Here is a 21,819-nt window from a genome sequence, read left to right as displayed (position 1 = left end):
GCAGGTGGCTCCGGAGTGTGCCTCCCCCCTGGGCTGGCAGAGGCAGCCCACACCCCTCGGTGCCCGTGGAAGGCTCCTGAGCTCAGGGCAGAAGCGTCGCCAGGAGAGCCCCCGCATCCTGTGGCTCACCTGTAGGGGACGTGCCCCACAGCTGCCTTTTCAAAAGCCTCTAGTGTCAAACAGGCCCCGGCTGGGGCACCCCCTGCACTTCCAAGACGCGGCTGGCACCAAGGAGGGGCTTTTACCGGGCTTCTGCCTCGTGCCAGTTCTACATATAAAGGCTGACCCTGCTGTACTGAGTTTAAAGAACTTTTTTGCAATAAAAAGAGCTTATGATGACCTATTTGTAAAGTATTTCAGAATCACTTACATGAATATTTTGTCCTAAATTCCGTGTGATTAGAAGATACAAACTGTACCTCGTGATTATTTTTAGGCACTGGCATAACCTAAATTAGAATTATACCCATGTAGGTTTTTTAAAAAAAGGAATTTAACAAAACATAAAAGGAACTGATTTTATTGACACCTTTTAAATGCTTGAAAATAATGTGTCTTCTTAAGTAACATCGTAACTCTGCTTCTCTAGTAGCAGAAAGGTAAATCTCACTGACACTCTTAAAAGATGATCATCATAAATTCAGACTTAGAGGCCTGATTGACTCTAATTGGATTCCACCTGCCCACTTCTTTCTTTCCTAAACCCCAGGTTAGTCCAGAGGCTCACCTGCCTGGGTCCTTTGCTGTAGGTGTTCTCTATGTGATGCATTTAAATTTACTCACCTGGATGAGTAAATTTGTGGCTCGTCTGTTTAGCAGATTTCCTTCAGGTGCCTGTTACCTGCTCTTCTCTGCCACCCTCAGAGGGCAGCCCGGGGAGTCCCACCTGCCTCCCTCTTGGTGCCGACTGGAGGGGGAGCAGATGAGGGGTCCCTGTGGCCTTGACCGGCTGAGTTTCCACAGCAGCCTGCGTGGGGCGGGCTGAGGCTTTTCGGACAGGGATCTTGCTCTTTCTCTTTTCATCTGTTTTGGGCCTCAGGTGCATAGAATTGGACACATCATAATCGTTGGATCAGGATGTGCTGTCGTCATTGGGTCATGTAAAACCCTCTTTGGTTTATTTATTTAGTTATTTTTAAATAATGCAGTCAGCACCCGCACACTCGTCACCAAGTCAAGTAACCTCCAGCTAACGAAATGTTCTCCCAGCCTCCTCCACCTCGCCGTCCGTCCTGCGAGCTCCTGTCCGCTCTCCTGGGGTGGACCTTTAGATATGGAAGTAGGATTTTATTTTAGTTGTTTAAAAGTTTGTTAAAAGGGTGGCATGCAAATGTAATATTTTGGAAGTTGTTTCTTTCACTTAACATTATATTGCTAAGATTCGTCCGTCTGGTTGTGTGTACACTTGGTTCATTCATTCTGCCGTTGCCAGGGTTTTGCCACTTGGTGTTGCTGTGAACCCCGTTGTCCGTGTCTCCTGTCGTGTGCATGTGTGAGCTTCTCTTGGGTAAATATTTGGGATCGGAACGTGGGGTGAAAGGTTCTGTGTGTGTGTGTAACTGTAGGAGTGGAGCCAGCTGTTTCCAGAGCCGCTGTCCGTGTTTCCTTCCCACGAGCAGTGGCGAGAGGCCAGCGGGGCGGGGGGATTGTCACACCCCGGTGCTCTCGACGTGCATTTCCCTGCTCATGGGTGAGGGTGGGCGTCTCTGCGTGTCTGTGGGCTCTTTCCTCCCGGTGCAATGCCTGCTCTTAACTTACGCTCACCGTCCTGTGGGCTGCTTGTGCACTTGTTGCTTTATATAAGTTCTTTATCTATTTTTGATACTGTTTCTTTGCAGTTGTGTGTATTGTTCGTTTCATCTCCCTGTTTTTACTTTCTTTCCAATTTTTTATTTCTTAACTTTACTGGAGTCAAATCTGTCATCCTTTTCTCTTACAGCCAGTGCTTCCTGCATCTTATTTTAGAAATCCATTCCTGCCCCAAGGTCACAAAGATGCTTACCTGGATTTTCTCCTAAGAGTGAAAATTTTGTTTTTGACCTTGTTGTCCCGGGTCTATCTGGGATTGATCTGTGTATGTGGTATGAGCTGAGGATACAAGTTCATCTCTTTCCACATGGGTATGTTTTTCTCACTCCACATACAGAGCTGCTTATCTTTTTCCCTGACCCGAGAGGCCGTTTAATCAAACTTCGTGAGGATGTGGGCCTGTTTCTGGCTCTCTCCTCACTGCCATTGTCCTTTGGTCCACCCCTGCCCCAACACCACACTGTGGCTCCACCGGGGGCCTGCGGCGGTCAGGCGGGGTCATTCTCCCTGCCCTTCTTTCCGTGTCATCTCGAAGAGCTGGGGGACCGTCCACAGATTGGGTGGGGGTGGGGCTGGGGGTGGGCAGGTGGGCAAGTGCACTCTGGGCCAGGGCAGGTCTAGGTGGAGGGTGGAGGGGCCCGAGGGGCCTGTGGGGAAGGGGAGGCCCCTTGCAGAGGAAGGGTGTTTGTTCCCTGTGGATGGTGGGGAAACTCTGGGGGCTAAACCCCAGGTGGGCAGGCAGGAGCAGAGTCATTCTCTCTGCTGGAGGGGACAGGGTGGTCCCAAGGCAGGGGCAGGTGTGCTTGGCTGCAGCTGGGGCCGGGAGCCGGGGCGGAGGCCTGGACTGGGGATGGGGGCTGCACGGTGATGGGAGTGGAGGGTCCTGGCAGGCCCCCTGGGGTGTTAGGGCAGCCCAGGCAGCCTCGGGCCTGAGAAGGGGTCCCCACCCAGCCAGGACTCCACCTAGCTCCTTCCTGCCAGCTCCTGGCTTTCGCCGGCGTGGTGTTGTCACCAGTGGTTTGGGGCAAGCTCGTCTGCTGCCGGGAGTCAGCACCTTGGGCTCTGTGGGGTCTTGTGTGAAGTGGGTTCATGTCCGCTGCTCTGAGTAAAACGCTGCGTGCATGCAGTGCTCATCGTGCCCGCCTCCCGCAGACCCCGTGGTCCAGCCTGTGAGGCAGAGCTGGGGCAGGGCTGGGGTGCCGCGCCCCCTCAGTGTTCTGCTGGAGAAATGTGTCCGTCGTCTGTCCGTCCGCCCAGAGACACTCACCGGGGCGTTTTGCAGGCACCTGGGGAGTGAAGCAAGGCTGCAGGTGGAGAGAAGAGCGTCTCCTTCAAGCCATTAGGGCGGGCTTGGGATCTCTGTTGAGAGAGACTCGGGAACACAAGGCTTGTGGGGGAGCCTGCCTCGGCAGGTCTCAGTGCCTCAGGGTTCCGGAACATTCCAAGAGGTGATTTGGGGAGTCGGCATGGTTACAGGCTTTTAGTTCAGTCACTTTTGGAGGCAGATTCCTCTCCTGGTGTTCATTTCCTGTGCTGTGACTCTCTCTTTAAGACCACCTAAGAAGTGTCCCACCGTGGGACACTCGTCCTGTGGCCACAGGTTGGCCGGGGTTGGCTGGCTCCTGTGGCAGTGAGGCGATGGCCCTACTTGGGCTGGGCCCAGGGGTCGGTAGAGGTGGAGAGTTCTGGAGGGAAGACGGCCTCAGCCCTGGGGGAGGGTTGTGGGCCCCGGCACAGCCCTGGAAAGCACCACTCCCACCCGAATCGCTGACCCCACCCATGCCGACGCTGATGGCTTCTTGGTTCCAGCGCTGCGTCCCCTGCCACTCTCTTCCTTTGCCCGCAGGGGCAGACGGTGGCCGTTTACTCTCCTGGGGAGAAGCAATCACCAGGCAAACAGCTTTGCTGGTTCAGCCCTCCCAGTTGTCACAGGACGCGGCCACGGCTGGTCAGAGGGACTGAGATGTGACGTGCGCAGGGCGTACGCAGGAAGCTGTGTGGTCAGCTGCTGAGCCCCCCGGGCCCTCTGCCTTCAGCCCGTGCTGTCGTCCCACCTCTGCCACCTTCCGGGAGGGCCCACGGAGGCTGGGCCGACGGGTGGGGGAAAGGGCATGGGACTTGGCCGAGGGGCCTTGCAGCCGTGAGGATGGGTCTGCTGTCCTGCCGAGGGGGCTGGTCAAACCCGGGATGCCCCCCTTGCTAAAGGTGCTCATGCAGCCCTCGGGAAGGAGTTGCTCTGTAGAGGTTCACTTTGGGGAATGTACCCTGCACCCCACCCCCAAACTCACTGTCGTGCACAGCTCTGGGCAGTGGGCAGGGGGCAGCGGGCATGGAGCTGTCGTTTCCTCCTGCTTCTCCCGGAATTGAAGGTGAGGCCAGAGTGTCGCTGAGGCCCAGCTCGGGGCACCCGTGAAGGGTTCCAGCCGCCAGCCCGCGCGGCCCAAGGCTTCCCGTCTTACCTGCTGAGGCCGATAGCGATCAGTTTCCACAGGTGTACGCGTCGCTGGCAGCTGTTTCTACAGAGCACAGTCACCTGGGCTCAGCACCTTCCCGACAACCAAAGGTCTGCCTCGTCACCCTCCTCGGTGCCAGGGGGCATGCTCCTCGGAGGCTGCACCCGCTGCTTCCTGGGTTGCAGTGGGGCGTTGCAAGCTGGGCAAAGGCTTTGCCAGGCCTCTCTCCTCTCCACTGAGCCACCGGACGGAATTTATGGTTCTTTTTGGGATTTGGGGTTTAGGCCCTGAAGGCGATGTTCTTTGGTGATCTCGGGGTGCTTTTCGCTGCAGAGCGCTGAGGGCTGGAGGATTGACTCACCTGCTGTCTCCAGGTAGGATCCGAGGCCGCCCTTCTCAGTTTTGCATGCCAACCTGTTAGTCTGGTCAGGCCAGGTCTCCACACCTGCTTTTGATGTGTCCTGCCTCCCCGGGGAGCTCACTGCAGACCTTTGGACCTTCTCGTGGGGAGGGCTGTGGGCAGCTGCAGAGAAGTTTGCTTTGATGTGGGCAGCCTGGCCGGCCACCCTGCAGCCTCCCAGATGCCAGGTGTGGGTCCTGGGGCAGGCAGAAGGCAGGCTGCCAGGCTGGCTCCTTTAAAGAGAGCTTGTCTTAGTTTAATGTGCAGGAGGCTGGGTTTCCCAAGGAGAAAATAATCTGAACCCCCGAAAAGGTGTGTGGAATGAGATGATGTGGTAAGTTGGAATCTTATTTGGAGCCAAAGGAACTTGCTTGAGTGATTTCTGTCTGTCTGTCTGTCTGTCTCTCTCCTTTCAGGTGACATTCTGGTATGGTTTTAATTAGAACAAAAACAAGTGCAGCTTTATTTGCAAGTTCCTATTCTGGGGGCAAGAAGTATATATGACATGCAGGTTTTTTATTCGTTATCTGCTTCTAGAACTTGCCTTTAAAATGCACTAAAAGTGGCATGTTCTTGTTAGCTGCATATTTTAGTTCACTAAGGGTTGGGCAGTGGCAGCCTTTTTTTGGATCCAAATTTTGATGAAAATTCTAGCAAGATGTTTGGGTCTCTTTTCCTGCTCTCTAAGTGGGGTCGGATATGGCTGTGGGTGGGGGGATGGAGTTGTCATTTTGCAGATTGGTTGTCATTGCCTCGGACTGTAATTACGGAAGGCGTAGGACATTGTCTGGGATGGGTCCCACCCTGGAGCCCTTCACGTTGCCCCCCACACACACTTTTTTTTTTTAATCATATTTTTTTGTTTTTGAATATAACATCTATATATAGAAGTGATAACTTTCCAGGTGAAATTTAACAAGTAGTTAGAGAACAAATTTCAAAGAATATTACAGGTTACAGTCCCACAGTTTTGGTTATTTCCTTATTGTGAAATATAACATAAATACAAAAGAGGTGATATCTTTCAAAATATGCTTTAACAGATAGTTATATAGGAAATTTCCAAAGTTGTTATGAGTTACAGTACCACAGTTTCACTTATTTCCTTGTTATGAAATATAACTTATACAAAAAGATGATAGCTTTCAGATTATAATCTAACAAGTGGCTCCTCTCCTACGTTTTAAAACATGAAATGCCAGGTGTGGTTTGATTTGTTCGGATTTGCCGGCCGCTGGGTTCTGGCTGGTGGAGGGGTGGGTTCTGGTTAGTTGAGCTGGGTGGGGTCTCCTTGGGGGCAGGAGCCTCACTGGGAAAGTAGCAGCCTCCACAGGCAGAGGGGGAGCCCCCGAGGTCGGGTGGGGTCTGCCGTGGAGCTGCCGGCTCCTGCTGGGGGCAGGTGTACCTGACAGTGGAAACGGGAGCTGCAGCTGAAAGCCAGGTCCCCAAACCCTGACGGTGCGAACAAGGGCGAGGATGGAGCCAGTGCCGGCTGCCACCCTTCCGCCCCGATCTGCTCCCCGGGCCCATCCCAGCCGGAACTAAAAGCCAAGGGATGAGTGGGATGGGAAAAATGAGCCAAGGGAGGAGTGTATGGGGGAGGCGTGGCCTCCCTGAGGGCCGCAGGGATGGGCAGGGTGTGCAGGTATGTGCCTACCTGCCGGCACTCTGCAGCCCTCCTGGAAGGAGGTTGGGGCGTGGGGCAGGGCAAGGGTCCCGGGGTGACTGTCTGCCACAGAAGGGGCTGGTGAGGTGCCCAGGGCGTCCGAGACTCCGAGAAAATCCATAATATCTACGAATTCAGGTTTAGAGCCTGTGCCAACAGATGGGGGGAACCAGATATTTCTCTCTTGAGCCCCCTGGGGGAAGGTGGCAGGGCCCATGTGTCCGTAATTGCGTTATGAGTTATGCCGTAGGTCAGGATGAGTGGCCTTTCAAACCGTGAGCCACTATTTTCATAGTTGTGTTCTTGGATATTCACTTTTTTTTTTTTTTTAGTAATTTAAATTACCTAGTGCCATAACCTGCATAAAATGTTTTAGCTCCATTCTTTGGACTTCTCCTTAGCTCTGGAAGAGGGGAACTGAAACATTTTCACAAACCAGCCACACGAAGCTTCACTGATGCAGAAGCTGCTGTCACATCTGTTCCAGCTGAAACGAAATGCATGTTCTGGTTTTGAAGTGTCTTTGCAGGCTGGTGACCATCCGAAGGCCTTCCCCACGCGGGGCCTTCCTTTTAGTGGTGGCTCGGTGAGGTCTCAGGTGTCGCTCCCAGCAGTGCAATCCTGCTGTCAGAGTGCCTAGAAATTGGATTATTGCAAATCTAGCTGTACGTCAGATGCAGGAGAACTTGCTCTTTGCAGAAGGGTTGGACACAGTTGCCATGGAGCAAGGAGCTCTGCAGCCATGGAGTCTCCTTCCCAGTTTATCTGTTTTGGGAAGTCATTGTTCTGTGCTGTGGCCTCTCGTGGCCATTGACTCCTCCGAGGGAGTGTGGCCCTCAGTTTATAACTGACTCCAGTCCTCCTTATCTGCTGGTGGTGGGGTGTCAGGCCACTGCCAGGGGTCTCCCCAAAATACACGGAGGGGGCGCAAGGAGAGAGGCGAACACTGCAGGCCCAGGGGAGCCCTCGCTGGCCTGGAGTGGGGGGTGGCCAGCCTTAGCCTTAGCTCTCACTCCACTCCGGGGTCTTTCCCCACTATCTCTTGTGCTTTGCCTGGGTTTGCTTCGTTGGGAGGTGGGCTCTCTCCGCGGGACGGCAGCAGTGGGTCTGCTGGCTGCAGGCTCCCCTTGGCATCTAGGAGGAGAGGGTCCTTTACCCGAGGGGCTTGGATTCGCCCTGTTGGGTTCCAACTCATGCTGTCCCGGGGGTGGGGCCCCTTTGAGGCACAGCATGTGATTGACAACTCCCATGGAAAATAGGGGGGACGATACCAAAAGAAGGGGAGGGTTGCCAGGTGACAAGGAGGACTGACAGCCGTGCTTGCACCGTTCACAGTGTTCTCAGGCTGCGGAGAGAGGAGATGTGGCGATGACAGAGAATGCACACCCCTGCATGTCAGCCCAGGAGCCTCAGGACCCATGTGTTCTGCAGGGGGAGAAACCCCTGTGGGTTCTGCAATCGGGGAGGGCTTCCTGGAGGAGGAGGGACTCATGGGGGGTCCTGGAAAGTGGGTAAGACCCGAAGGCAGAGAGGACGGAGGGCGGTGGGAGGATCTGGGAAGTGGCCGGGTGTGGTTGGGAGGCCGAGGGTTTGCTGAGGTTGATGATTGGCATGACCTTGGAGGGCCCTGCTATACTCAGTTGAAGGGTTGTGCTGCGAGGCTGGCCAGGAGGGTGCTGGGGGGCTGAAGGAGCCCTGGCGGGGGGCTCTGCCTCTGGCCTGAATTCGAAGTGGTGAGTTCGAGGTGGAGAAGGTGAGAAGGTGTGCTTCGGAGGGTTTGCGAGGGAGCCTTGCGATCCGGAGCAGGAAGATCTGGGTTGGCATGAAGGTGAGGTTTCCAGAATTTTCTGCCAGTGGTGGGGAGGCTGTGCAGCTGCTGGTCAGGAGTGTGGGTGCTGGCACCAGGCTGCCCATGGTGGTTTGGGCTGTATGTACCCCAGAAAAACATGTTCTTAAACCTCATCCATTCCTGAGGCTGTGACTCCTTTTTTGACGAGGTTCCTTCAGTTCAGGTGTGGCCTGGCCCAGTCAGGAGGGGTCTTGATCTCATTACTGAGGGCCTTGGAGGGAAAGTCACAGAGAGAAGAAGCCAGAGGGAGCAGCTGGAAGCTGAAATTCAACAGAACCCGGAAGAGGAGGGAGAGGCTGGGAGAGGCCGCCGTGTGTGTGGCCGTGTGACAGAGGAGCCCAGGGCCAAGGCCGGCCGGCAGCCAGCTCGGAACACCACAGTCTCCAGGAAGAAAGCATCGCCTGATGACACCTTAATTTGGACTTTTCCCAGCCTCAAGACTGTGAGCCAAACAATTCCCATTGTTTACATCCACCCATGGCATGGGATTTGCTTTAGCAGCCAGGAAACTAAAACTGTGCCCATGCTCAGCTCTCCCCCCACCCTTGTTTATCATGTTAATATGTGTGCAACATGCATTTTGCCACGTTAACCACTTTCAAGTATACAATTCAGGGGTGTTAATTGCATTCACGTTGCTGTGCTACCATCACACCTTCTATTTCCAAAACTTTTCCATCACCCCAAACTCTGCACCCATGAAGCAACAATTTCCCGCCTCTCTCCCCTTTATTGTCCAACCAGGGTTAGTTACCGGCTTTTGCGTCGGTCCTCCCAGAGCTGCCCACCTGGGATATTTCTGTCCTTTTCTTTTTTATCTTTCCTGCCTCCCTGCCTGTCTCCCTCTTTTCTGAAACAGAGTGGCAGCAGGCGTGCTGGTGAGTGGCTGGTCCTTGGCAGGTGACAGTAGGCCCCGGCAGGCTCTCCATAGCACACGGGGGTCCCCACTCCTTATCAAGGCTGTGGGGAGCTCTGGGGTGTGGCAGTCCCCGTGGGGGGCCTGTTTTTTTGCTATTACAAAAGCAATGTTGCAAGGAAATGGTTTGCCCTGTTGTCATTTTGCATATGTGAGTAGGAGACATTCCTGGAAATGAAATAGCGGTTTTGCTGGATATTGCAAAATTGCCCTCCACCGGCCAGTGGAGAGACCGCCTCTCGCTGGGCTCCACCCACACGGTGTGGATATTTGCCAGACCAACAGGGAAAAATGCTTTCTCAGGTTAGTTTAGATTGCATTGCTTTCATTATAAATGAAAGTTGAGCATCTCTTCTGTGTTTAAGGATTGTTTGTTTTTCATTTTCTATGAACTGTCTGTATCTTTTGCTACTTTTCAATGTTAGACAAGTGAATCCTTTGTGATCTGTGTTGCAAATGTTTTCCCACTTTAGCAATTGTCTTTGACTACTTGTGGAGGCTTTTGCTTTGCAGAAGTTTGTTTTTAATGCAGTCTGTCTTTGCTTTTTTAATGTTCCATGTCTTGTTCGGACAGGCCTTACCTACTCTAAGCTTATGGAAACTTCCCCTGTGGTCCCTTTGCTACTTTAGTGCTCTTCATTATTTTACATTCCAATCTTTGGTGCTTTTGAGTTTATTTTGGGAAGGTGTGAGGTATGGCTCCAACGCTGTTTTCTTCCCAGATAGCTACCCGGGTGCCCCAGCAGGGTTTACTGAGTACTTTAACCCTCCCTCCCATTTAAAATGCCACCTTGATCCCAGGTGGTTCTGGGGCTGTTTCTGTATCTGGTTTGCAAGGAGGCTCTGTCTCTGTCTGTGCGTTACCACACTTTTAAACTTCCTGTCATTCTCTGGTGTTTTCTTATTTAGGGCTTTGCTCTTCTCTCTTCACTCTTGTTTTTCAGAATTTTCCCTTCTCTTGGACTTTTTTTATTTTTCCTTATGAACTTTAGAATTGGCTTGGCTTGTTTCCTCTAAATTTTTTTGCTATTTCCAAGGTGATCACATTCCATTTATAGATTAATTTAGGGAGAATTGGTCCCTTAAAAATTTTTTCTTTTAAGTAACTTCAGACTTACAGAAAACTTGGAGATTTCCTAATTCCACTGTTCTGCATTTATTAGTAGATTTTTATTTATGTACTTGTTTACATCAGTGTGGACTCATGAGTCTTGTTTCATTGAATGCATTTTTGCCAGCATCATGTCCCCGATTTCACCAGTGCGCGCCCCTGCAGCTGACCCCTGTGCCCTCTTGACACATCCCTGTCATCCTTCGAGCACCGAGTCGCTTTGCCTGAGTGACTTCAGGCTCGTGCATTCTTTCCCTGCCCCTCCCTGGAACCAGCCATTTCTCCAGGGAGCGCTGCTTCCTTTCAGCGGAGAAGGACATTTAGAGACCAGGACATGGGGGACAGGTGTGCTCGTGGCTGCTGCAGTGTCGTGGTTTCTCGGTCCTCTTAGGGTCAAGCCTCGTCATCCGTGGGAGCTGTGTGCTGTCACATCACTGCAGACTCTGAATTAACAAATACCGAACCGTTGTTCCTGGGGAGGTTGAGGGTGAGGTTCCTGTGAGTCCCTGGTCACGACATTTTGTCAATCTGTAGTCTGTTTTGTGTGTGCTTCTATTTAACGGCACCTGTTAAATCTATATTGTTGGTTCATTAACACTGAACGCACGACCGACGGCGCTGGGACTCCTGCCTGTACGAGGCTCACCCGACACGTGTTCTCTCCGACAGGAACGTGGCAGCCTTCTCGCACGCAGTTAACACTGGACAGCACTTCGGCGCTACGCCCGGGGCGACTTAAAATAACAGAGTCACCAAAAAAAAGCACAAAAATGCAAAAGCCTTGGCCCTAAATGTACTTGTTTATAGTCAGAGCTGAAACAAGAAGGCAGAGCACCGTGCATTCAGCCGCAGCTGGGGACACGCACTTCGGGAGACTCAACTCAAAGTTCGCTGTTCTGCTCATGTCTGTGATTCTGTGGTTGCAAATAAATTTTAGTGAGTAGGCAAATTTGCAAATACAGAATCCAGAAATAATGAGGTTTGACTGTGTATGTCTGCATATACTCACACACACGCCTGTTTTAGTTCCTGGGCTGCTCAAGCGAATATCTGTGAAATGGGTCGGGTTAAACAATGGGAATTTATTGGTTCACAGTTTTGAGGCTAAAAGAAAATCCAAATCCAGATGTCATCAAGGCGATGCTTTCTCCCTGAAGACTGTGGCGTTCCGGGCTGGCTGCTGGTGATCCTGGGTCCTGGGCTCTTCGTCACACGGCTGTGCACGTGGCAGCCTCTGCCTTCTCTTCTGGGTTCCTCTGACTTTCAGCTTCTGTCTGCTCCCCAGCCTTCTTTCCGTCTGTCTGAATGTCGTTCTTCTTATAAAGGGCTCCAGTAGTAGGGTTAAGACCCATCCTGACTGAGGGGACCACTCCTTCTCTGTAGTCACCTCATCAGAAGGTCCTACGTATGATGGGTTCACACCCACGGGAATGGATTTGGTTTAAGAACGTATTTTTCTGGGGTCCATGCAGCTTCAGACCACCATGCTCCACCCTCTGGAACCCAAAAAGACATGTTCTTCCTAAGTATAAAAGTACGCTCGTTCCGTCACAACATCCCCAGAGCTTTAAGTTATTTCAGGAACATACAGCTCCAAACTATCACACTACCTGTGTGTGTGTATTTATTATACATATGAATCCCCACGCTTCTGTGTTTATGTCTCTATCTGAGTTCCCTCCAATGCCCCTAGTTCCACTCACACACACGGGCTCGTTCTGCCTCCCACCTCCCCTATTTGTAGCCCCCTCCTCAGCCTGAGAAGTCCAGCTCCATTTTGCACGATGCATTCACTTATTGACTCAGAACTCCAAACAAAGTCGTCTCAGAATCGGCGATCCACACCTCTGGGAACAGAAGCCTCTAGCACCCTCAGTATTCCCGGGGCCTCCGAGGGCATTGCCCCTCGATGCACTCAGAAGTTCCTGGGGTTTGTTCACAGCATCTTCACGGGGTTCATTTGAGATACGTTCTGGTACATTTGTTTCTGTTTGTAGAAATGGCAGAATTTCTGCTTGTTCATTGTTTCTCTTTCCTTTAGGGCTCCCCCCATCTTGGCTGGTTTTGTTTATTTTCTTGTTGGAGTATGGGAAACATCAGCAGGGTCCCAGAAGTCGGGGTGTCCAGGGCGGTCCCCTCAGAGAAGCGGCACCCCACCCCGCGTTCCCTCTGTCTCCGCTCCGTTGCCCCCCACCCTCTGGGTCACCGGTCCCCGATGGTTCCTTCTTCCTGTTTCTTTTTGCGCAAGTGAGCAGAGGCGCGTAGTTTGTTATTTCCCCTTCTCCCTTGCACCAGTGGCAGTGCACATAGATACTCGGCGCTCGTTGCTTTCTTCCCTTAACAGCCTGTCCCGGAAATCACGCCACAGCAGTGCACAGAGAGTTTTGGAGTGGTCTTCTCTGACGGAGACTCTTCTGCTCAGGTGCGTGGCGGCTCTCCTGCCTTGCGTGGTTTTTGTTTGGTTTTGTCTTATGCTGGATTCTGGCACCTTTCAAAAACGGTTTATTTCTAGGGAGCTTGCCATTTGGGCTGTCCGTCTTCGGTTGTGTTTCTGAGTTCCTTACCTGCGTGTGGCTCCTCGGGCCTCTGGGTCCGTGGTGCTGGGCCTGCACCACCTGGACGGGGCACGTGTTTTGGGGGCTGGGGCTCGCTGAGGAGCAGGCTCTCCCCGTGGCCGCGCTGTGCTCACTGGGTGTGCGTGCGGCACGTGACCCTCGTTCCTCTAGTACCCAGCGTGATTCCCGGGGTACCTGTGGCCATGCCACAGTCCCTGCCCTGGGCCACGGCTTGCATTCTGTTCACACGCCGCCCTGTTTCTGGTCCTGTGGCTTCCTGAGGGGCTCAGATTTCCGGGGCTGCTGTCACAGAAACCACAGCTGGTCACCTACGCCAATAGGTGTTTATTGGCTCACACTTTCGAGGTGTGGTAGTTTGGAGCTGTGTATACCCCAGAAAAACATGTTCTTAAACCTAATCCATTCCTGCGGGTGTGAACCCATTGTATGAGGTGACTTCCGTCAGGGTGGCCCACCTCAGTCAGGAGGGGTCTTAGTCCTGTTATGGGGGTCCTTTGTTAGAGAATGAAATTCAGACAGAGGGAGAGAAAGCCACAGAGGGAGCGTCCAGAAGCTGACAGTCAGTGGTACCCCAAAGAGATGGGAGAGGCCGGGAGAGGCCATGGGCCTTGCCATGTGACAGAGGAGCCCAGGACCCAGGACGGCTGGCAGGTACCCCGGAACGCCTCAGTCTTCGGGGAGAAAGCTTCACCCTGATGCCCTGATTTGGACTTCTCCTAGCCTCAAAACTGTGTGCCAATAAATTCCCATTGTTTACACCCACCCATGGCATGGTATTTTCTTGAGCAACAAGGAAACTAAAACGGGAGGCCAGAAGTCCAAACTCAAGGGGCTGCCAAGCCCCCGCCAGCCCCCTCTGCATCAGGGCCTGCTCTTGGCTGCGGTGTTCTGGCCAGCCTGGCTTTGGGGTCACCCTGGTGCCAGCTGAGCAGGAACTGGGGGTTCTCTGTTGATGTGGATTGAATCATGTCCCCCGATAGATGTGTCCGAGTCTTAACCCTGTTTCTGCAAATGGGACCTAACCTGGAAATAGGGTCTTGGAAGATGCGATGAGTTAAGATGAGGCCAAACTGGACTGGGTGGGCCTGCTGCAGTGTGATCGGTAGCCATAGAAGGGGGGGGATGGGTAGCATGCGGTGGCTGAGGCAGAGGCTGGGGGGGCACCTCCAAGCCCTGGAGTGCCAAGCACGGTGCCATTGGAAGCTGGAAGGGCAGGATGGGCCTCTCCTGGAGCTCCCGGGGGAGCCCAGCCCTGCTGACTGTCTGATGTTGGACTTTTGGCCTCCTTTTCTGTTGCCCCAGCCCCCCTCTCGTGGTGCTCTGTCCCGCAGCCCCAGGGCACCCCCTTCCCAGGCTATGGGGTGTTTTGAACATGGGTGGCCTCTGCAGCGAGCTGCTTGGAGAGGCCTGTGCTGGGCTTGCAGACGTCCCCGACGCTGGTCTGGGTGCAGAGTGTGATGGGTCCAGTGGGAGCCCTGGCCTCAGTGGGGTCAAAGTGAAATAGTTATGGGAAGAGAAGGTGTCTGGAGGCTCCCGGGGGCTCCTGTGCCAAGGCTGTTACGGCCCTGTGGGTCGGCTTATGCAGATTTGCCTGGTGACCAGCACTTTTACGTCCTCCCTGCTCCTGTTCCCTTGCTGCCAGGTCCTCTGGTGCCCAGCCCTGTGTTGGCCCCGGGTTCACCAAGATGGACCCGCTGTGTTCTGATGGCCGGCTGGCTGGGCACTGATTCGTCATCGCTGGGCCAGACTGCTGTGGGGACGTGGCAAAGGCGTGGCCGGGGTGGGTGTCGCCAGCCTCCCTGGGGAGGGGCCAGGCCAAGTCCTGAGGACGGGCTGTGGTTTTCCAGGCAAGGGGCTGGGCAGGACATTTCCCGATGCTTCCCTGGCTCCTGGTTTCAGGGTGTGTTTTTCACTCTCTTGCTGGTTTGTTTCTGGAACGTAAGGGAGAGCCCGCCCTGAGGCCCTGAGGGGTGGCTGGCTGCCATCTGGGGTGGGGGCGGCCGTCTGGGGACGCGCTGGGTCCCCCACCTGGGTGGGACACGCAGGTGGGACGGGAGAAGGCCGGGAGGAGCACGGGGACCGGCAGGGCTGCCCGGCCTTGCCCCTCACCCTCTCCTTCCCGAGACTGGATTGGGCGGCAGGGCCCGGGCCCAGGTGCGGGACGCTCGGGCCACTGAAAGCGGGAGCCGCACGGAAGGGGCCGAGAGTGGGACCAGCGCCCCAGTGCGCCCGACTTCCTGGTGGTGGCTGGGAGGTGCTGGGACGGGTTTGAGCGCTCCTTTCTCCTGGGATGGGGGAACAGCGGCCCTGGGGCTAGCCAGCCCACCACCGGATTTGTCAATTAAGTTTTATTGGAATGCATCCACGCCCATTTTCAAAGGAATTGCCTGTGGCTGCCTTTCACGCTCCAGCAGCCAAGCTGGGAAGTCTGACGGAGGACGCTGGCCCACAAAGCTGAAAATATTCACCACCTGGCTCTTTACAAAAAACGGCGTGTGGCGTCCAGTGTAGGAGGCTGTCCTGTGCTCAGCCACGCCGGCACGTGAGCCCTGAGGCACATTTGGAGGGTCTCGGGGTGAGTTGTGTCCCCCAAAAGACACGTTTGAGTCCTAACCCCAGACCCCGCGAATGTGGCTGTGTTGGGATACAGGATCTTAAAAGACGTGATTAGCTCAGATGAGACCAAACTGGAGCCCTGACCCCGTGCGCCTGGGGCCTTGTCAGACGGGAAGTGGAGGTGCAGACAGGCATGGAGAGAAGGCAGCCAGGTGAGGATGTGGCCAGGTGAGAAGGTGGCCAGGTGAGCCGGCAGCTGATGCAGCCCCAGGCAGGGAGCTCCGAGGCCACCGGCAGCCAGGAGAGGCCAGAAGAGATTCTTCCCCCGGACATCAGGGGGCCCTGGCCCTGCCCACACCTTGGCTTTAGCCTCCTGGCTCCAGGACTGCGAGAAGACAGTATCTGCTGTTTTCAGCCCCCGGGTCGCAGTGCTTTGTCCCGGCAGCCCTGGCAAACTCAGAAGGAAAACAAGCTGCTTTGAAACAGCTGGGATGGTGCCCGTTTCTGCTTTCAGGAACTTGAGCAAGGCCGTGACAGGAAGTCACGATGGATCCCCAGTAAAGAGAAGCAGCTTCCCTTCCAGCTGTCGGTCAGCCGGATTGCCCAGATCCTGGTTGTCAGGAGCGATGGAGAGATGGGAAACCAGCATCCTTGCGCTGGGGTTCCCACAGCTTGGTTTACGTGTTTATACCACCTGCTCTGAGATCTGGGCTTCCTGGGAGCCTCTTTTTGTTTAAAGCAATGTCCGCGTGGCCCCCCACCAGCCTCTGCCTCACAGTCTTGTCGACAGAGGCCCGTGCTCAGCCTGGCTGCCTTCGCCGTGGTGGGTGGGTGAACAGGGGCACGTGCTGGGGAGGGTGGCTCGGGGCCTCTCTCCCACCCTCCTGCACTGCCTGAACTTGGACGTCTTTGGGGAGAACGTGGGCCCGGAGCCCTGTGGCGTCAGTTTACGGGTGTGTTCTCGTTGATTCTTCTCTCGTCCCTCGCCTCCCCAGCCTCCAGTGTCCTCACCTGTAAGCTGGTTCAGCAGTTTCTCCTGCTGCTGCACGTGACGAGGACGGAGTGAGACCTGGTGTCCAGGACAAGCAGTCGCGGGGGCCCGTCGCTCCTGCCCTCTCACACTGTTGGGTCCATCTGGGAAAGGCTTGCTGGGCGAGAAGCCTCCCCCCGCGTCGTGGTGGAAGGATGTTTGCTAACATTACCGCAGTTACCTGGCCGTCTGCAGGCTTCACCGAGGGCCAGGTGTGGTGCTGCCCTTAGCTCCTCTCTCCCTGGTGTCAGGGGATCTGTAGCTTGTCCTTACCCACCTGGTCCCCAGTTTGCCTGGGGTCTCCCCTCTGGGTAACAGTGCTGGTTTGAGCCCGGGGTGAGGGCAGGGTGCCTCAGGTAGGCAGCATGCACACCTGGGCCAGGTGCCAGGTGAGTCCTGGGCACCCGCACGAAGGTGCCCTTACCTCCACGTTAAAGCCTGGACACTGAGGCTGGGGAGCCCGGCCCCACCAGCAGCCTGGCCCCGGGAACCTGGCTCGTCACCCTGTGGGCCCGTCCAGGAGCGTGGCCGGGACTTCCTGGGCCCTGGTGGTGCTGCCCCCCTCCCGTGTGGCCTCCCACCCCGGGGCCTCTTGTCCAGACCCCTGCTTGGGTTCAGGCTTTGTAGTCCCCCTCCGCTGCCTGTGGCATTCACCTTCAGCTGCCTTCCTGTCCCCCTGTTTGGCCTGGCGGGGGGCTCAGCATGGTCAGGCCCCTCCCACACTCGCCTTCCTCCCCTGCCCTGTAGCGTCACTGCGGCGTCCAGGTGGCCAGGTGGAGGTGAGCCCCCGGGCCGACTTGAAGGTGGAGGGAGACGGCGAGTGTGGGAGCTGCCCGGGAAAGTCGCACCTGCGTTTCTGCCCTTGTCACCGCCGCTCGCCGAGCACATGATGGGTCCTTTCCTGCATCATTTTAGCTCATCCTGTGGGGCGGGGGCTATTTTTTTTATTGTGGTAACATATATAACCTCACACCTGCCATTTTAAACATGTTTTAGTGTTTGAGTGGCATTAATTACTTTTTTTTCCATGTTTAACTTAATTTTTAAGATAAAAAAAATTCTATTGCTTTAGCTCCCCAGTCACATCGATATACAGTCATCTCTAACCGGCCCTACAGCTTTACCGCCCCGTGGCTCTGCTGTCGTGAGGCACGTTCACCAGCATCCCCCAAGTATCGTGTATATTTCACATGGTCCCGACGATTGTCAGTACTTGCCCTTGCAACTTCGAAAAGCACTATTATAGAAATATCTTCTGGAAAGAAAAAAATTCATTTAATTTTACTAATTTTTTAAAATTTCAGAAGACTTAAAAACATTTCAGCCATATCATATTATGACTGTATTATGAACACTTGAAAACATGTGCATTAGTAAGAATTATACCATTCATACCATAAAAACCGGAGTCTCCTACAATTCGCTCCATTCTGGGGTTTCAGAAATGCTTTTCCAGGCTGTTGCTGCTGCTGCCTTTTTTTTTTTTTTTTTTTAAACAGTTTTATTCACACCCATACAATCCACCCTAAGTGTACAGTCAGTGGCCCTTGGTATAATCACATAGTTACGCATTCACCACCGCAGTCAATAGGAAAACATTAATTGCTTTTATAGTGCTGTGCCACCGTCACCACCTTCTGTCACCAAAATGTTTTCATTACCCCACGGAGACCCCATTCCCCCTCCTCACAGCCCTGGTAAACCCCTCACCTACTTTCTGTGTCTATGGATTCTAGGTATTTCATATAAGTGGAATCATAAATATTTGTCCTTTGCACTGGCTTGTTTCACCGAGCATAATGGTTTCAAGGTTCATCCATGTTGTAGGATGTATTCCAGTGTCATTTCTTCTTCTGGCTGGATGTTATTCCATTGTGTGGATACACCACATTTTGCTTATGCGTTTATCAGCTGATGGACACTTGTGTTGCTTCAACCTTTTAGCTGTTGTGAATAACGCTGCTCTGTACCTTGGCGTGGAAGTATCTGTTTGAGTTCTGGCTTTCCATTCTTTTGCATATATACCCAGGAGCGGAATTGCTGGGTCATACATAATTCTTTGTTTAACTTCTTGAGGGGCCGCCAAACTGTTTTCCACTGCGGCTGCATCATTTTACATTCCCGTCAGCAATGCCCAAGGGTTCCAGTTTCTCCATATCCTCGCCAATATTTGTAATTTTCCATTTTTTGCATAGTGTCCATTCTAATAGGTGTGAAATGGTCTCTCATTGTGGTTTTGATTTGCATTTCCCTAATGGCTAATGATGTTGAGCATCTTTTCATTTGCTGATTGGCCATGTGTATATTTTCTTTAGAGAATGTCTATTCAAGTCCTTTGCCCATGTTTTAGTTGGGCCATTTGTCTTTTTGTTGTTGAATTGTGGGAATTCTGTATATATTCTGGATACTAAACCCTTATCAGATATACCGTCTCCAGATATTTTCTCCCATTCTATAGGTTGTCTTTTCCCTTTCTTCATAATGTCCTTTGCCCAAAAGTTCTTTTATTTCGATTTTTTCTTTCATTGCTTGTGCTTTTGGTGTCATAGCTAAGAATCCATTTCTAAGTACAAGTGCCTGAAGATTTTCTCTTATAGTTTTAGTTTTATATATAGGTTGTAGATTCACCTGGAGTTAATTTTCTTATATAGTGAGAGGTAGGGGTCCAGCTTCATTTTTTTTTTTTGCATGTGGATTTCCAGTGTTCCCAGCACCATCTGCTAAAGAGGTTTCCTTGCCCATTGAGTCAGGAATCAGGCGACCACAGACCTGGGACACTTTTCTCTAGACTTAGGAGAGTGGTGCAGAGAATGCTGATGTGCAGGGTAAACTTAGAAGTGTGCGATGCCTGTGGCCACTGTGAACGGCCCGAGAAGTCGAGGGAATATTCTGCTACTGTTAGGAAACTGTTACCTAATTCAGCAAAGAACGTCTCACGTCATGGCCTAATAAGCATGGCTCTCATCCACACTTCACTGCGTCGCCTTGTTGCATTTGTTAAGGTAACCAAAAGTATCGGCCAACATTGATGTCGGAGCCACACACATTTGTCAGGTGCATCCATAAGTCAAGGGTGGATACAAAAGCACAGCAACAATTAATGAAAGTTTTCTATGAGACTCAGTTGGCTGCATGGAATTTACACTGAAGAGTATTGTATATTATTATTATTATTATTTGTAAATCATGTGCTACAAGTCTGTTATATCAGTGAAGTTTATAATAAACCTAGATGCAAATAGTTATACATATGGGTTCCCCTGGGGGCCGATTGTTTAGTATTTACCAGCTCCTCCCTGAGTCGGGAGCGCTGACGTGGGAGCACCAGCTCCTCCCTGATTTGGTAGTACCAGCTCTAGGAGCACTGGTTCCTCCCTGAGTTGGGAAAACCATCTCCTCCCTGAGTCAAGAGCACTTATCTACTTGCTGAATTGGGGGCATCCACTCTGGGAGCACTATCTCCTCCCTGGGTCAGGAGCATCATCTCCTCCCTGGGTCGGGAGCACAATCCCAGTTTGCAGACGAGGACCCTCCCAGCTTTCTCCTCTCTCTGATGTGGTTTCCGCTGGCCACCCTGGTGCTGGGTCACTGGGCCAGCAGCACCCCGTGCCGGCATTAGAATTCTGGGTTCTGTCCTCTGTCGGCCCACCCCACAGCCTCCCCTCAGCCCCACGGGGAGTCTTCCTGTTACAGTGCAGATGCGCTCGCTTCACTCCAGAGGGGGTTTGGGCCAGACCATGCAGGACCGAAAGCCCCCTGAAGATGCTTCCCCAGGGAGAGATTTAGGCCTCCTCCTGGAGACACACCAGATTGTTGAAGCTGTGGAGTTAATTTTTTTGTGAGTTTTCACAGGTTTGGAAACCTGTGCTTTGCCAGGGCTCAAGGTCAGTACCACTGGACTGTCCCTTTGCTTTGAGGTCTCTGCCGGAGAACAGCTCTGCATGGCACGTGGCTGGGGTGCGGCACACAGCAGGCACCGGGGTGCTTTCCCCGTCACACGGTGAGCATGCCTGGCCCCATGTGTCGTCCCTTCCAGTCTCTGAGCAGGTGCTTGCCTAGCGCTGCCGTGTGCCACGCGCCGTTGAGCTGGACACAGTTCCTGCTACTCGCGACACCTGAAAATCCCCTGGAGATGCAAACAGCCCAGTGCCCACTGACACGTGGCTGGGTAAACAAAATGTGGTCTGTGCATAAAAGGAACGAGGTTCTGACACGTACTGCAGTGTGGGGGGACCTGGGAGACATCATGCTAAATGGAAGACACAGAGGACAGAAGATGTTGTATGATTCCACTGTTGTGAAGTATCTAGACTAAGAGAAGTCACAGGGAAAGAAGGAAGCCTGACGGTGACCAGAGGCTGGGGCTGGGGGAAAGGGGAGTTACTGCTGGATGGGAGCAGACTTTGGGGGGAAAATGTCTTGGCAGTGGGCAGTGGTGATGGGAGCACAACTTTGTGAATGTGATTCCTGCCACTGAATTGTACACTTAAAAATGGTCAAAATGAATGTTTTATGTTACATATGTTAGCACAATTTAAAACGACAGCACAGAGTGCGACTCTGCCCTGAGCCCAGGGGAGGCTATTGCAGGTTTTCAGCAGGACCCAAATCATCTGATTTCCCTCTAAATGCCCTCTCTGGCCGCATGGAGAAGGGGTCCTGGGGCTCCGTGGGCAGTGGGCTCAGCACAGTGGTGGCCTGGACCAGGTTGGGGATGGGGATGGAGAAGTGGAAGGGTGTGCGGCCTGGTTTAGGGGCACAGGGTGGAGCTGGCTGTGGGCCGAGGAGCGAGAAGGTCAAGGGGCCCTTTGGGGGTTTGGCTTGAGCAGCGGCAAGCCTGGGTGCCCTGGGCAGGACGGGGCGGCTGCACGAGGGCACTGAGAGTCGCTCTGGGTTCTGCGTGTCACTGTCAAGGTGTCGATGGACCAAGTGGGGCTCGTGCTGTGGCCAGTGGGGGGCACAGGCTGGGGGTCAGCAGGGCACCTCCGATGACCCTGCCAACCCGGCGTGTCTGAGGCCAGGGGTATGGTTCCTGGACATACATCGTGCCTGGGGAGCCCCCAGGTTATCTGGCGGGAGCCCTGAACCCAAGCTTTGTTGGAAGGTTGGCAGCCGAGTCCAGGGTACAGGGGCAGTGGTCACACAGCAAGCCCCTGGCCCTCGGATGCCCACACTTGTCCACCTTGGGGCTCGCTCCAGGGGTAGCCTGTGGCTGGGTGTGTGTGGGCTTTGTAGGCGTGGGGTCGGTGGGTGGTGATTGGACTTGGGGCTCGGTCCTTGTGCCCCCTGTGACCCTCAGAGCTACAGATTGCGCCATCTCCCGTCCTCCCCACTGCCTTGGCCAGCTGCCTGCCTGGTCCCACCGCAACCCCAGGCCTTGGTGACTGGCAGGCTCAGGGCTGTCTCCCCAGAGGACAGGGACGTGGCAGAGGGCCAGGCGCCTCTGGGGCCGT

At 53.7% G+C, this 21,819-nt stretch overlaps 1 protein-coding gene across 3 annotated transcripts in view; it reads left to right on the top strand.

Annotated features, from left to right (window-relative positions):
* Positions 1–21,819, top strand: part of GRAMD4 (GRAM domain containing 4) — a 100,384-nt gene that overhangs the window by 14,790 nt on the left and 63,775 nt on the right. Inside the window, exon 1 of one of the 3 annotated variants that reach the window (XM_037845081.1) lies at positions 12,413–12,626. The exons of the other annotated variants lie outside the window; for them this stretch is intronic. The gene's annotated coding sequence lies outside the window, so the exon portion shown is untranslated. Of the gene's footprint in view, positions 1–12,412; positions 12,627–21,819 lie in introns of those variants that run through there. 3 annotated transcript variants of the gene reach the window in all.

The sequence above is a fragment of the Choloepus didactylus genome, chromosome 8, assembly GCF_015220235.1.
Source record: "Choloepus didactylus isolate mChoDid1 chromosome 8, mChoDid1.pri, whole genome shotgun sequence".
Classification (NCBI taxonomy): domain Eukaryota; kingdom Metazoa; phylum Chordata; class Mammalia; order Pilosa; family Megalonychidae; genus Choloepus; species Choloepus didactylus.
This window is presented reverse-complemented; position numbering and strand designations above follow the sequence as displayed.